This window comes from Octodon degus, unplaced genomic scaffold (genome assembly GCF_000260255.1).
Source record: "Octodon degus isolate 3935 unplaced genomic scaffold, OctDeg1.0 scaffold00189, whole genome shotgun sequence".
Lineage (NCBI taxonomy): Eukaryota > Metazoa > Chordata > Mammalia > Rodentia > Octodontidae > Octodon > Octodon degus.
The window spans coordinates 1757704-1772822 of record NW_004524765.1 but is presented as its reverse complement, the minus strand read 5'-3'; the positions used below and the strand labels follow the sequence as shown (position 1 = coordinate 1772822).

General features: G+C 39.7%; 1 protein-coding gene and 1 pseudogene across 3 annotated transcripts in view; one reads left to right on the top strand and one right to left on the bottom strand.

The window, feature by feature from the left end:
- Positions 1-15119, top strand: part of Acap2 (ArfGAP with coiled-coil, ankyrin repeat and PH domains 2) — a 137051-nt gene that overhangs the window by 28530 nt on the left and 93402 nt on the right. The gene's annotated exons all lie outside the window — the stretch shown is intronic.
- LOC105743931 lies at positions 5700-6188 on the bottom strand (annotated as a pseudogene).

Genomic DNA, 15119 nt, shown 5'->3' with positions numbered 1-15119 from the left:
GAGAGAGAGAGAGAGGTGTGTGTGGCCAGCTCAGCCCACCAGGGGGCGGGGCTGGCTGGCATGTGGTGCTGGGGGATTGAACCGCGGTCCCTGATCCCTTGCCAAGCTTGTTCCAAGTAGGTGCTTTAGACCACTGAGCCATCTCTCCAGCCCCTACGTTGATGTTTTGAGACAGTGTCTTGCTATATAGTTTAGGCTGGCCTCGAGCCTCTGTAACCCAAACTGGCCTCAAACTTATGGTTACCCTCCTGAGTGCCGGACATCACAGATGTGTACCACCATGCCCAGCTTACTTTTATTTTGTATAAAGCTGTTGTGTTTAAAAATTCCTGTCAAATTCAAACACAGTTGCTATGGTCTTAATTTGTTATTATCTCCAAGATTAGTTTTATAAAGACTTCTTATAGCTCAGAAGAGCTTATATCCCTCATTATATTAAGTGCACTCAGAAATCAAATTTCATAATCTGAGAACAATGTATGCTATCTCATGGAGTAAAAAGAACTACTCAGTTCTTTTTCTGAGTTTTTAATTGACACATATTTATGGAATAGAGTGTGATTACTGTGTACAAAATTTAGCAATCAAATTGAGCTAATCGGCATTTCTGTCTCATTTGTCTTTTTTGGTGTGTGTTTGGAACCTCTGGGCCCCTTTCTTCTAGTTATTATTATTTTTTTCTTCTAGTTATTTTAAAGTATGTATTATTCATCATTGGAAACTGTTATGGTTTATACCTAGATGTCTCCCTAGACCCTCTTGTGCTCATAGGGGGAACTTTGGAGAGGTGACTGGGTCGTGGTGATGTAATTTGTCAGTTGATCCTGGGCTTGCCATGTCGACCCCAGCCCTGCCCCTGGAGGTGCTGAGATAGAGACTGAGACTGAGTGTAGTGGCGCATGTGCCTGTAATCCCAGTATTTGGGAGGCTGAAAACAGGAGGATCACTACTAGTCCAATCTGTATAGTGAGACCCTGTAGAGCCTGTATTAAATACATTTGAAAAAAAAGTTGGGAATACTCAAAACATATTTTGGGCTGTCCATATAGCTCAGCAGATTAAAATGCCTGCTTTGGCAGACACAGGGGCCAGGGGTTCAATCTCCAGCCTGCCCTGCCAGCCCTGCCCCTGGGGTGCACTGAGATAGTGATTGAGACTGGGCATGGTGGCGCACACCTGTAATCCCAGTGCTTGGAAGACTGAAAATAGGATCAGTATGAGTCTGATCTGTGTAGTGAGACCATATAGATCCTGTACTAAATACATTAAAAAAAAAAAAACAAAAACAAAAACAAAACCCAACTAAAGCAAAACAAAACAAAACTCAAGAGTGATTTGTCAGTGGATTAGTTCTGTAACAAGCTTATAGTTACCTATGCTGTTGATAGGTGAAGGCTCTTTGGAGGAGGTGGGTGGCATAACCTGGAAGGGTTTATCTTTCTCTGTTTTTCTGGTTGGCTGAATGAGCAGCTGTCCACTGCATGCTTTTGTGCCATGCTGTTCTGCCCTGGAGCCAGCTGACAATGGACTGAAACCACCACGAGCCACCTGCTTTAAGGTGTGTATTGTGTGTCAGTGATGAGAAAGTGACTTAAGACAGAAGCTATGTAGGCACCCTAGGTTATAGGATTCCAGGGTGTATTTCTAATGGTACCTTGCTGTCTATTGTCTAACCTCTGTCTTTCCTCCTCCTTCCCTACTCTTCTCATTCTAGCAACTTCTGTTCATCTCTATATAGGCTCAACCTTCTTAGCTTCCACACAAGTGAGAATATGTAGTATTTATCTTGTTCCTGGCCTAGTTCACCTAACATAATGCCTTCCATTTCCAGTCACCTTGACTCAAATGACAGGATTTCATTTTTTTTTTCTCTTTCTTTTATAGTACTGGGAAGTAAACTCACCTGGTTTCTCTCATTGAGCTCTGTCTCCAACCTTTTTATATTTTTGAGCAGAGCCTTGCTAAATTGCCCACACTGGCCTTGAATTTGCAACCTTCCTGCCTTAGCTTCCTGAGTAACTGGGGTTACAGGCAGGTACCACACCTTGCCAGGTTAAATTTCGTTTTTTTCCTGGCTAAATAATATTTCACTGTGTACACAGGCCATGCTTTCTTTATCCATTCATCTGTTGGTACATACCTTGGTTGACTCCATATCTTGACTGTTGCAAATGATACAATAAACATGGGAGTATATCTTTTTTACATACTGATTTTGTTTCCTTTGGAGATATACTCAGCAAGAGTAAGAACATGATGCTTTTTCGCTTAAGTGGAATTACTCTTGACTATTTCTTTGAGAGGACCACACACATCTATTCAATTGAGAGTTATTTTTACAATCAGAGTTTTATTTATTTTGTGTGTGTGTGGCCAGCTCAGCCCACTAGGGGGCGGGGCTGGCTGGCCTGTGGTGCTGGGGATTGAACCGCGGTCCCTGTGCTTTGCTTAGCTTAGCTTGTTCTAAGTAGGTGCTTTAGACCACTGAGCCATGTCACCAGCCCACAATCAGAGTTTTAAAAAATTTTTTTTTCAGTTTTTTTAATAGACATGCTAGTCAAGTGCTGAAACCTAGCCTTTATGTTTTTACACCAATAATGCCTTGAGTTCATGGTTCTTATGTTGTGCTTCTCAGATGAACCCAGGTACCTTTCTCTTTGGCTTACTTTATTTTGGATTATTTTCCTTTATGTATTTCAGGAAACTCTTGGTTCATGAACTGCTTAATATGTTCAGGGTGCACATTCTTTTGCCAAGGATCTTGACCTACATTTATTACAATGCCAGCAGCATGCTGAGTAGTACTATAAGACTCTTGCAGTTTTGCAATGGTATCATTTGTGGGATATTCCTTTTTGAATACTACTTATTCTCTTGATGTCCAATGTCATCCTTTTTGCAGAGTCCCATGTATGTGGCCAAAGGAACATTTCTGTGTTTTATAGAAGGCCTATAGAACATACATTGCACATCTCTCTTTCCCTGTTTGCCATTTTAATGAATTGGGAGGTGGCCTTTGCAGTTGAAAGGCAGAGCATGGTTTTTCTAAGCCAAACGTAGATTCTTAATTTTTTATTTTGTTTTATTATTTTTTTGAGACAGGGTCTTGTTCTGTATTGCATGTTGCCCTTAACTCTTATGTAGCTTAGGCTGGCCTTGAACACACAGTGATCCTCATGCCTCAGCCTCCTGAGTGCAGAGATTACCAGTGTGGGCCACCACGCCTGGCTAAGACACTGGCTCAAAAATCAGAATTTTAAATGATCAGCATGAAATGAGGGACACTTACCATCCGAACCATAACTTATGTGTATCTTTAGCCTCTGACTGGACCTTGCAGCACTGTGTTGAATTGAAGTGATACAAGTGACATCCTTGACTTACTTTCTGCTCTTTGAGGAAACACTTTTACTTGTTTATCATAGAATATGTTTACTGTTGCTTTTTACTCCGCGAATGCCTTCAGGGCACTTTGGGCTGGCTGGAGGGATGTGGGGATCGAACTACAGCAACCTGAGGCTGACAGCTTTGTGGAAGCAGCCACTTAAAGAACTGAGCTAGGGCCAGGCCCCCTACTATTGCTTTTTAAATTTACTAATTCATTTATTTTTCTTTTGAGACAAGAGTGTGGCTAAATTGTTCAGACTGACCTCCAACTTGAGTTGGCTCTCCGTCCTCAGCCTCTGGGTAGGTGGGATTGTAGCTGGGATCCCTTGGAGCTGGAATGTACAACCACATCTGGATTTCTTGTGGGTTATTAATTCATTGGCACACTGGGGATGGAATCCAGGGCCTGATGCTTTATATGTTACAATACTGAGCTACCACCTTCCCCTTTAAATTTTTTAATTTTGAGATAGGGTCTTACCAAGTTGCCAAGGCTGGCTTCAAATTTGGTACTTCTGGGGCTGGTGATATAGCTCAGTGGTAGAACACTTACCTAGCAAGCTAGGAGACCTGGGCTCAGTCTTTGGCACAAAAACAAAAAAAATAAGCCTCAACCCCACCCCCACAGCCCCCCAAAAGACACAATAGCCCTCAACCAAATTTGGCAGTTCTTCTACCTTAGTCTTCTGACCAGCTGGTATTAAACAGGTGTGTGCTCCATTTACTGTGAGCTTTTGATATATGACTTTTATTATATAAGTCAGTTTCCTTCTGTTTCTGTTAAGTGTATTTTTTATTTTTTTAACTCATGAATGAATATGAATTTTTTCAAGTGCCTTTTCTGTATCAGTTGATATGATCATGTATTTTCCCACCTTTATTCTTTGAATGTGATATGTTACATTGGTGTGCATGTGTGTGTGCGTGCATGTCCTTTATTGAACCATCCTTCCATTCCAGGAATAAATCTTGCATGATCAGAGTATCTAATCCTTTTATTTTGTTGTTGAATTGTTAGCTAGTTTTTTTTTTTTTCTTTTTAAATTAGTATTCATAAAGAACCCTGGTCTCTGGTTTTTTAGAATGTTGTGTGGATTTTTTTTTGGAGCCAGGGATTAAATTCAGGCCCTTGCGCTTGCCAGGCAAATGCGTATTCAACTGAGCTATCTCCCTGGCCCCTGTGTGATTTTGTTATTAGGATAAATCTGGCTTCACAGAACGATTTAGAGAGTATCCTTTTTTTCAGAGGAATTTTAGGATTGCTTGGTAGCATATACAAGCTAGTCATTAAGTCCAGGCCTTCTCTTTCTTCAAATTTTTTTTTTTTTTTTGATGGAACTGGGGAGTGAACTTGGGCCCTTGTGCTTGCCAGGGAAGCACTTATTCTGCTGAGCCATCTGCCTAGCCCCAATTCAATTTTTTTTTTTTTTTTTTTTTTTTTTTTCTGGCCCGGGGATTGAACTCAGGCCCTTGCGCTTGCCAGGGAAGCACTTATTCCACTGAGCTATTTCCCTGGCCCTTCAAATATTTTTAATAATTCTGTATTCTTACTCCAAATTTTCTGTTTCTTTATAGTTCTGTGTTTCTAAGAATTTGTCCTTTTCATTTGCCTTATCCAGTTTATTGGCATATCATTGAGTATATCATATAATATAGTATCTCACAATGTAATATATAATAGAATACTGTATTATACTCTTTTTTTTGTAGAATTGGTGGTAATGTCCCCACTTCTATTTCCAATTTTAGTAAATTGAGTATTCTTTCTTTCTTAATATATTTGGCTAAAAGTTTGCCAATTTTGTTTTTTTTTATTCAAGAAATGCAAATTTATTTTTTTCCCCATAATTTTATTGATAACAATTTTGTTGATCTTTTTTGGAACCAACTAGTTTCATTGATTTTTCTCTATCATTTTTCTATTTCATTTCCCCCTGTTATCTTTATTATTGCTTTCCCTCTGAGAACTTTGGGTTAGTTAGTTTTTTTCTTCACATTCTAGTTTAAGTTGTGAAGATAGGTTGTTAACTTGAGATCATTTTTTTTTTTTAACTAAGCAAAGCATTTTATTAATCTGTTTCAAACTTTATTCCCAGGCTTCTCCAGCTTAATTGGCTGCAAAGAATGAATTGTATGTAAGCAAAAACTGAAAAGTGCTGCAGTGTCCAAGGGGCTTGGGCTTAAAAAATATTAGAGATCTAGATTTTTATCAGATCCATAACCAAAAACAATTTTAAAAAGCAGTCATAATATAAAATAGGAGCTCCCAGTAATTTCTTCCAAGTTTGATATTTTTCAGAAGCTGACTTAGTTCAGTTTGCCTCGTTCTTAAAAGCCTCATCAAAATTCTCCACAAGATCTGGAGCCTCATCATCATCCTTCTCTCCAGTAGCAAGCGGTGCTTTTCCATCCACAGATTGTTTGGGCAGAGCTTTAGCCAGTGTCCTTAAACTAGTCACACTGTCTGCACCAAGCTGGTTCAAGATGCTGGGTAGCATTTCTGTTAGTTGTTTCGTCTCAGCATGGCCTGTAATGGTGAAAGTGTTTGCTGCCAGAGATGCCTGAACTTTTGGGTTGTTGAAGTGGATAACTGTTCCCTGGTTTGTAAACACATTCACCTCTTCAATACCAGAGATATTGTTTACCCCTAACTTCTTTAATGAGAACTGAAGTTTTTTATCATCTGCTGTGGCCGTTCTATGAACCACCTTCTTCTTTCTGCGAGCAGTTCCTTTCCCACCAATGCGCACTTGTTCCTGCAGTTTGGTGAGTTTTTCCTGGTTCATGATAGTTTCTTTCATCTTGTCGGAGTGGATATGGGGCAGCATGGGGGACTAGGGCTGGCGCTCAGGGGGTCTCGGGCGGACCAGCTGAGATTAGGCGCACATACGCGGGGACCCAAGGTGGCAGCTAGAGGAGATCATTTTGTTTTTTAATGTAAGCATTTAGAACTACAGCTACTTTTAGTGTTTTAAAGAATAGCATCATTTTTATGACTCTTGACACTACTAAATTGATCTGGCCTTTTGAAAGCAGTTTGTTTTCATTGCACTTCATCCTATTGGCAATGGGTTTTAAGATTAATTTTACTAATACAATGTTATGTCACTGTTTAATCAAGACCAGGGCACTCAGCCCTTTTTATTTATTCTTTTGAAACAGTGTCACTATACTGTGCAAGCAAAGCTTGAATTTGCGGTCCTTCTTCCTCTGCTTCCTGATAAGCTATTACTGGCTTGTGCCTCTGTGCTCAGTAGTTTTTTTTGTGGAACCAGGGATTGAACTCAGGCCCTTGCACTTGCCAGGGAAGCACTTATTGCACTGAGCCATCTCCTCAGCCCCTCAGCAGTTTTTTGATATCTGAAAAAGTAATCTTGTTCTGTATGCTTGGTTTTATAACTATATTTCAACATACCAATAAAAATTAGTTATCTTTTCATATAAAGATAGTAACCTTTTAATCATATTCATAATACAGCTTGTCTTTATAATACGTATAGAGACGTTCATAACTTTTTATCAAGTGATACTCAGTCTCCTGTTTCCCCCATCATAATTGGGATTTAACACAGGAGCTTGTGTGTGCTAGGCAAGCACTCTATCACCGATTTTCAGTTTCTGCTTTATTTTTCATTTTGGACAGGGTGTCACCTGGGCTTGCAGTCCTATTTTGGCTCCCCGGTAGCTGTGGTGGCATGTGCCACCACATCCTGATTTGAAGTGAGAACTTAGATTTTTTTTTTTACAGAACCAGGGATTGAACTCAGGCCTTTGCACTTGCCAGGGAAGTGCTTATTCCACTGAGTTATCTCCCCAGCCCAAGAATTTAGAATTTTTGGTGTTTTCTTTCCTCTAAAATAAGAATTTCACTGAACAGTCAGTTTATTTTTCTTTCAGATATTTTATGTTTTGAGTAAATAATTGATAAGCCTTTGCTCTGGGAGTTTAACTTTTATATTTTAGATTCTCTGGTTCTGAAGAACTCAGACTGAATTCAAATGTCAGTTGTGAAATTATATTTGGAAAGGTAATCTTTTGATATTTCATGAGTAATTAAGAACTATTTTCCATTAGCTTAATCTTGATTTAGTTCATAACTTTTAAATTAACTAGAGTTAGATGAACCAAAAGATATTTTTTGAAATGATGCCTGGCCTCTTTGAAACAGGTTCATTGTGATTTGTTTCTGTCATTAGACTTTTGGCAGATATGAGACTAATGAAAGAAAAATAAAAGTTGAAGTACATTTCATGAAATCTAGATAATTAGGCTTTTGGATGTCTTTTGGGCTGGGTGATGAACTCTGTCATTGTTAGGATATAGTGAGGAAGTACAAGAGGGCTGGGCACTTGTCAGGCCAAGTACTTGAGGTCAGCTCCTGGAAGGTTGGTGAGTGAGTTGCCTAGTACAAAAGAAAGAGCATGCTGTGCCAGTGCTTGTGTGTCACACTGAATTCATCAGGAAGTCCTTTTGGCCCCACCTTCTAATATATGGAGGATCTGAGTGTTCACTGCTGACATGTGCTTGGTTGTCAGCTCACCTGGATGAGTGGGACAGTAGTTGTTTTACTTTCTATTTTTTCTTTATAAACTTTCCCACCTAGCAGCATCTAGAGTAAGTCTTGACAAAATAAGTTCTTTTAGGCCTCTTCACTAGTTCAGACTTTTTTGGTGAGTACAGTTTTACGTAGGCTGGACAGGCTTTGCTGTGATGGAGCAGGCTCTGAATCTGACAGCGCTCCACTGGTTCTGGGGCTTCTGGAGCTCTCTCCTTTCTTTGTGCTCTAGCAACCTTGCTTCAACCCTTGCCGCTCTTTGACCCCTGGGGCTGTTGCACTGGTGGTTTTTCCTGCCTTTAATACCCTTTGCATGGCCTACTACCTTTTTTCAGGTCTTCATTCAAATGTCACTTTCTCAGTGAGGACTATCTTGATGATCCTATTGAAAATTACAGTTGTTCTCCCCTCTTAATCTGTTTGACTTTTTTTCATAGCATGTATTACTCTACATCATAAGATCCAGTTGACTCATTATATTTGTTATTTGTTACTCATCTTCCGTTCATTCTGCAAAAGGTAGAAGGTATTTTGATATCAGAAGTTTAACATCCTGGGTGGTCGATAACGTGCACATTACCTTTAAAACCCTGGGCCTATTTATAAGGCTCTTACTTATTAGGCTCTTAAATTTGTATTCTTGTGAATCCTATTTATAGATCATGTAAACTTGCTGGCTTTTTAGCTTGTGGGGTTTTAACGGATATGAAATAATACATAAAATGTTTTTCTAAATACAGGTGCTTTACTTTTTTTGGGGGGGGGGGCAGGGATTGAACTCAGGCCCTTGCACTTGCCAGGGAAGCACTTATTCTACTGAGCTATCTCCCCGCCCTTTACTTTCATTAAGCAGTTCCATCACTCAGCAATTTACTAATGTTTCTTCTAATTCAATGTTCTGAGGGTTGCTCATTTCCTCTTAATGTTTTCTTTTTAATATTTTGCATTACTATTCTATATCCTTCTCTTAAAATAACAAAGCACTGTCATATTTAAGGTTTCTTGCAAATTGTAAAACAGGAAAATGTGAGGCAGAGTCATTTTAATAAGGTTTATGTGAGTATTTGGTTGTTCATGAAGGAGCCTGGGCAAGTTGTAGGTGCGATTGTTGATCAGCCTCTGATATGCCATGGAAAGAACCCTGCCAGGCTGAGCTTGTGGTTACTTACCCCGAGATTTGCAGGCTGCCCTACTTTGGCTGCTTCATCCATGAATTCACTTTGTTTTGACAGAGGAGGACCAAAGAGGGAAAAGTATTATGGTGTGTGTGTGTGTATGTGTGTGTGTGTTCCTGGGCATTGAATCTGGGGCCTTGGGTGTGCTAGGTAAGCACTCTTCCATCCTTTTTTATTTTATATTTTGAAATAAAAACTTGCAGTCCTCCTGCCTCAGGCTCTCTAGTAGGTGAAATTATATGTGTGCACTACCACACCTGGCTTAAAAGTTATATTTGGCTATCTCCCACCCCTTTTTTTCTCTGAGGAATTGTAGGATAATGAGTGCAATCTGTAAAAAAGAAATGATGGAGTAAGCTCAGGAAGATACAAATGAGGGTGAAAATAAAACTTTGTATGTGTATATGTGTTGCTGTGAATTGAATCCAGGACATCATGCATGATAGATAAGTGCGCTACTACTGAGCCCATTCTTAGCCATTACTTTCTTACTTTTCTGTCAAGTATTAAATTGAACAAACAAGTTTTCCTGTGTACTCATATCCATGACCTTTTACAAAGTACACCAAGGAGACTTTTTTTTTTTTTTTTTTTGGCAGAACTGGGGATTGAACTCAGTCCCTTGCACTTGTCATGCAAGTGCTTATTCTATGGAGTCATCTCCCCCGCCCTCCAAGGAGACTTCTTGAGAAAGGTGAAGTTGTTCATATAAAATCTGATGAAGCTTTTTAGAAAATTTATTTATTTTATTTATGTGTGTGGCCAGCTCAGCCCACCAGGGGGCGGTGCTGGCTGGCATGTGGTGCTGGGGGATTGAACCGTGGTCCATGTGTTTTGCTAAGCTTGTTCCAAGTAGGTGCTTTAGACCACTGAGCCATCTCACCAGTCCAAGGTTTTCTTTCTTCATTTTTAGATGTATTTGGTTGTTACAGGGTCTCTCTAGGCAGCTTGGACTCCTACTGCTCCTCCTGTTTTCAGCCTCCCCGCAATGGTTTTATGGGTGTGTGCCACCACACCCAGTCTCGGTGGCTGGGGACAGGACCAATGTGGCATGTAGTGTGGGATTCGAAGTCTGATCCCTGATCTTACCTAAGCATGCACTTAGTCTGCTGAGGTGTCTCGCCAGCCCTTGATGAAGCTTTTCATAACTTGCAAAAGTATTAAAAATTTTGTTTTTATTTTTTGCTAACTCTTGTATCAAGAAGATAGAATCAAAGGAACTCTTGCTTTAGGAGAAGTGATGTTAATGATGTTCGTGTGTATGTTAACTGTTATGGATGAAAGTACTTACATATAGAGAGATTAAATAATTTAATAGGAATTCATATCATTTGATAGACTAAAATTTGGACACCCATTCCTACTTTTTAACCCTCCTTTTCTGTTTTCCCATTATAGGACTGAATATCTTGTGGGTCTTGTCAACTTTGTTTGGTAGATCAATCTGAGTAAATAGGAAGCATCATAACATTTGTAGGATTGTGCTTAAAGAAAAAAGACCTTTTATTTCCATCCCTTAAGACAGTTGGGGAAAAAACCCCCAAGACTTTAACATAGATCAGTTAGTATTGCTATGTAATAACATGCATTTAGAATCTTAACTTTTCTTTGTGCCCATCTTCTGTTTGTGGCCCTTACAGGAGCTGGATGAAACTTTTTTTTTTAAATCTCAGCACTGGAAATTGAATCTAGGGCCTTTGTATCAAGCTACATCCCCAGCCCTTTTTTTATTTTTTTTATTTTGAGTTAGAGTGTTACTAAGTCACTACATTGCCTAGGTTGGGCTCCAACTGCAGTCCTTCTGTCTCAGCCTCCCAGAGTGCCTGGACTATATAGGACCATGGCTGTCCAAAACTCTACTTGATAATTCTGGAAATCAAGTGGATTTCCAAATAATAATTTATCATATTATATCATCCTCTGGCCTGCATCGAAGTTAGGAAGTTAGGAGACTCTAGTGTTCATTTTTTCTTTTTCTAATGTGTTTGGTACAAAGTCTCACTACACAGCTCAGACTCATAGTGATTCTCCTTTTTCAGTCTCCCCAGTACTGGGATTACAGACATATGGCATCATGACTGGTCTTGTTGGCCTGGTTGTCCTGCTAGGGGCAGGGCTGGCCAAGCATGTGGTACTGGGGATGGAACCTGGGTCTTGAGCTTGTCTAGGCAGGTGCTTAGACCCCTGTGTTATCTCCGTAACCCTCTAGTGCTCATTTTAAAAATCACTATAAATGATAGCTGCACTCCCTGATTACTTACTGTCAGACACTGGGCTTAAAGTTTTAACATGTTTTTAAAAATCTGTCCAATATCACTGTGGGAGAGACTGTTATCTGTATTTTGACACAGATACTATGAAGAGTTTGTTCATAATTATACAGCCAGTAAATTAATTAGGATTCGAGCCAGCGTTCAAAAACTTTCCCTCCCTCCCTCCCTCCCTCCCTTCTTCCGTCTCTTCCTTCCTCCTTCCCTCCCTCCCTCTCTCGCTCCCTCCCTCCCTCACTCCCTCCCTCGCTCGCTCCCTCCCTCCGTCTGTCTGTATTTAGTACAGAATCTACAGGGTCTCACTACACAGATCGTACTCATCGTGATCCTCCTGTTTTTCAGCCTCCCAAACTCTAGGATTACAGGCGTGTGCCACTAAGCCCAATCTCAGTTATGTCTCAGTTCACCCTGGGGGCGGGGCCAGCACCGCATGCCCGGAATTGAACCCTGGCCCTGCGCCTGCAGCCCCTAAGCAGATGCTTTAATCCACTGAGCTATCAGGCTGGCCCTAAAAACTTTTTTTTTTGCGGAACCGGGGATTGAACACAGACCCTTGTGCTTGCCAGGCAAGCACTTATTCTACTGAGCCATCTCCCCGGCCCCTCTAAAAACTTTTAAAGCTCCATTCTACTGCCTTTCAGCATAAAGGTGTCGTAAAGGACCCAGAATAATAGATTCAGACTTCACTGAATAAAATGAGTGGTGGCCATTCACATTACAAAATAATTTAAAAAGTTTAAAATTGGGTTCCAAGGGCAAGGCAAATAGCTCAGCTGATTAAAGCACCTGCAAGCAGGTGCAAGGGTCAGGGGTTCCATCCCTCAGGCCTACCATGCTGGCCCCACCCCGGGGGTATGCTGAGAGTTGGATTGAGACTGGGTGTGGTGGTGTGCACCTGTAATTCCAGCATTTGGGAGGCTGTAAACAGGTGGATCACTATGAGTCCGATCTAGTAGTGAGACCCTGAACACCCTGTAGACCCTTCCCTAAAAAAAAAAAAAAAAAAAAAAATTGGTTCCAAAGTAGGGTGTGTTGCATACCTCTAGTATGAGCACTTTAGGAGGTTGATGCAGGAGAAGCATGAGTTTGAGCCTAGCCTGGGTCGGTTGGTGACTTAGACCTTGTCCCAAAATAAAAACTTAAAAAAAGGGGCTGAGGATGAAGCTTAGTGTGAATGCCCTGGATTCAACCCCTAGTACAGCAAAGCAAACAAAACAAGATAAAACTGAGTAGCCAGGATGCATGCTCAGTATGTGTTTTGATCAGAATCCCAAAGGACCACCTTTTAGTGTGGGGGCTTTCTGTCACCATGTATTGCTGCCTAATAAATTAGAAGGTGACTTTTGGGTCCGTGGACTATTGTTTTTTTTCCACAAAGAGTAGTCCAGCATTGCTCAAAGTGTGGAAGGCTATTGAATTGGAAGAAGTTGGCTAGGAATTGTAGTTACTTTTTATTTTTAAAAAATATTTATGTATTTATTTGGTACAGGGTCTTGCTATGCAGCTTAGACTCATAGTGATCCTCCTGTCTCAGCCTCCCCAGTGCTGGGATTATAGGCATGCACTACCACGTCTGGTTTTGGTGGCTGACTCAGTGCACCTGGGGTTCTGGAGCCAGTACAGCATGCAGTAATGGGGATTTTTTTTTTCAAAGTTTTATTGATAAACAGATAGCAGTGAGACAGTTTCAAATCAAATCGGAAGTACAGTTTCAACAAATAATACACCGCATATATTCTTCTTTGTGGTTAATTGCTGTACAAGATGCGGACTTGTGATCCTATTTACAAACACCATTAGAACAAATCATTCTATTCATTAAGAGAATGCAACTATATATCTATCCCAACCTCTTTGAATACACAGATACAAAATGGACATTCATCAGTAGGCCCCATTTTTTCTAAGTTCCGTTATTGAATAGTATAGGTGTGTAAACTCAGCAAAATATTCTAAAAGAGTCCAGTAGCCCATAATAGCATTGGGTCTTCTGTTTAACTGGCAATGTCAGAAATTATTGACCAGTAATGGGGATTGAAACCAGATCCTTGTGCTTGCCAGGCAGGCAGTTAGATTGCTAAGCTATCTGCCTGGCCCCAGAATTGTAGTTACTTTGATAGAAACATATAGGCAGTTTTTCTGAGTTATCTGAATGGTTATTCTATAGATATGTACATTTTAGGCATGCATCAATTATATAAAACAAGGAATACCAGTGAGAGAGAGAGAACAAGAGAGAGAGAGAGAGAGAAAAAGAGAGAGAGAGAGAGAGAGAGAGAGAGAGAGAGAGAGAGAGTGTGAGAGAGATATGCTAGCGATTGAATCTGAAGCTATGCTTATGCTAGGGGTATAATAGCTCATGTAGTACCACTAAGCTTAAATTCCCAGACTTTGCCCATTGTATTTTGAATATTTATTGAATATTATTTTACTTGTTTGATAATTATTTAGGAGGTAGTTATTAGTTAGAGCCTCAAATCCATCTCTAATTATTTGATTTTCATGTGCTTAACAATGATCTTGAATATCCTGTTGTTGTACTTTAGATTACATCATCATGTGACCTAGTTTTCAGCTATTAATTTCATTTTAAGGATGTGGCTAAGTTGAGGTGGAATATTTTTTGTTGTTCTTTAAGGATCTTTAATGGATGTGAAAAATGATTTCTTATATTTCCCTTTTCAAATAACTTTTGAAATAAAAAGCATAATGTTCATATCACACATACTTTTTAATTTTTGTGTGGATTATTTTTTAAAATAGTAATTTCATAGTTTATTGGTACAGCAAGGAAGTGCAGTTATCTGTAGGCTGAGTTCTATTTTTATGCTTCTTATGGGCCTTCATTTAAGTCACAGCCCATAGTGATCACCTTGTGATTAGGAACGGCTTACTGTAAAAAGAAGAAAAAGAGCTGGCTTACCGTTAACACTTGCTGTTATATTCTTTTCTAGTTTTATGTTTTGAGTTAAGTATTTTTTGAGAAGGTCACGAAAAGTGGTGAAACTGTGCTGCATGAATAGATAAAAAATGATGCTATTAGAAGTAAAGTGCCTTTTTTTTTTTTTAATTCTAGGCTTATTTGGCTTCTTAGAGTGATGATAGCTAGAACTAAGTCCTAAAGTTTATTTTCTTATATATGTTGCATATGAGAAGACATTTCCGTTTGTGTTACTATCTATTTATCTATCTATATGTAGCCTTTTGTTTTGCTTATTTTGCTACTTGATCATATACTATTTTTCATGGTTAGTGTGTATATTGCCTGAGGTTTTAGGTATAGAGGATAACCAATAAGAAGTTTGGTTTCTTTAACACCTTGGACCTTTATAAAATTGCTTAGTGAATATTTGGGAGGGTTGCAGAGGAGTAATATCGGTCCTCTAATATTTGAAAGACTTATGTTGATTGTTTATTAATTTTATTTATTAAATGTGTTCCAAAAAGGTCCTGTAGCTGTTGGCATTCTTCTCTATACTGTGGTTGATGAAAGGACCAGTCCCCCACTTAACCTGCATTTTTTTTTTTTTTTTTTTTTTTTTTTTTGCGGAACCAGGGATTGAACTCAGACCCTTGCGCTTGCTAGGGAAGCGCTTATTCCACTGAGCCATCTCCCTGGCCCCTTAATCTGCATTTTGAGAGGGTCTTACTAGGTTGTTCAGGCTGGTCTTACAGTGTTCATCTACCTGGGTTATAGGGCAAACCACTGTACTAGCTTTTACAGATCTTTTT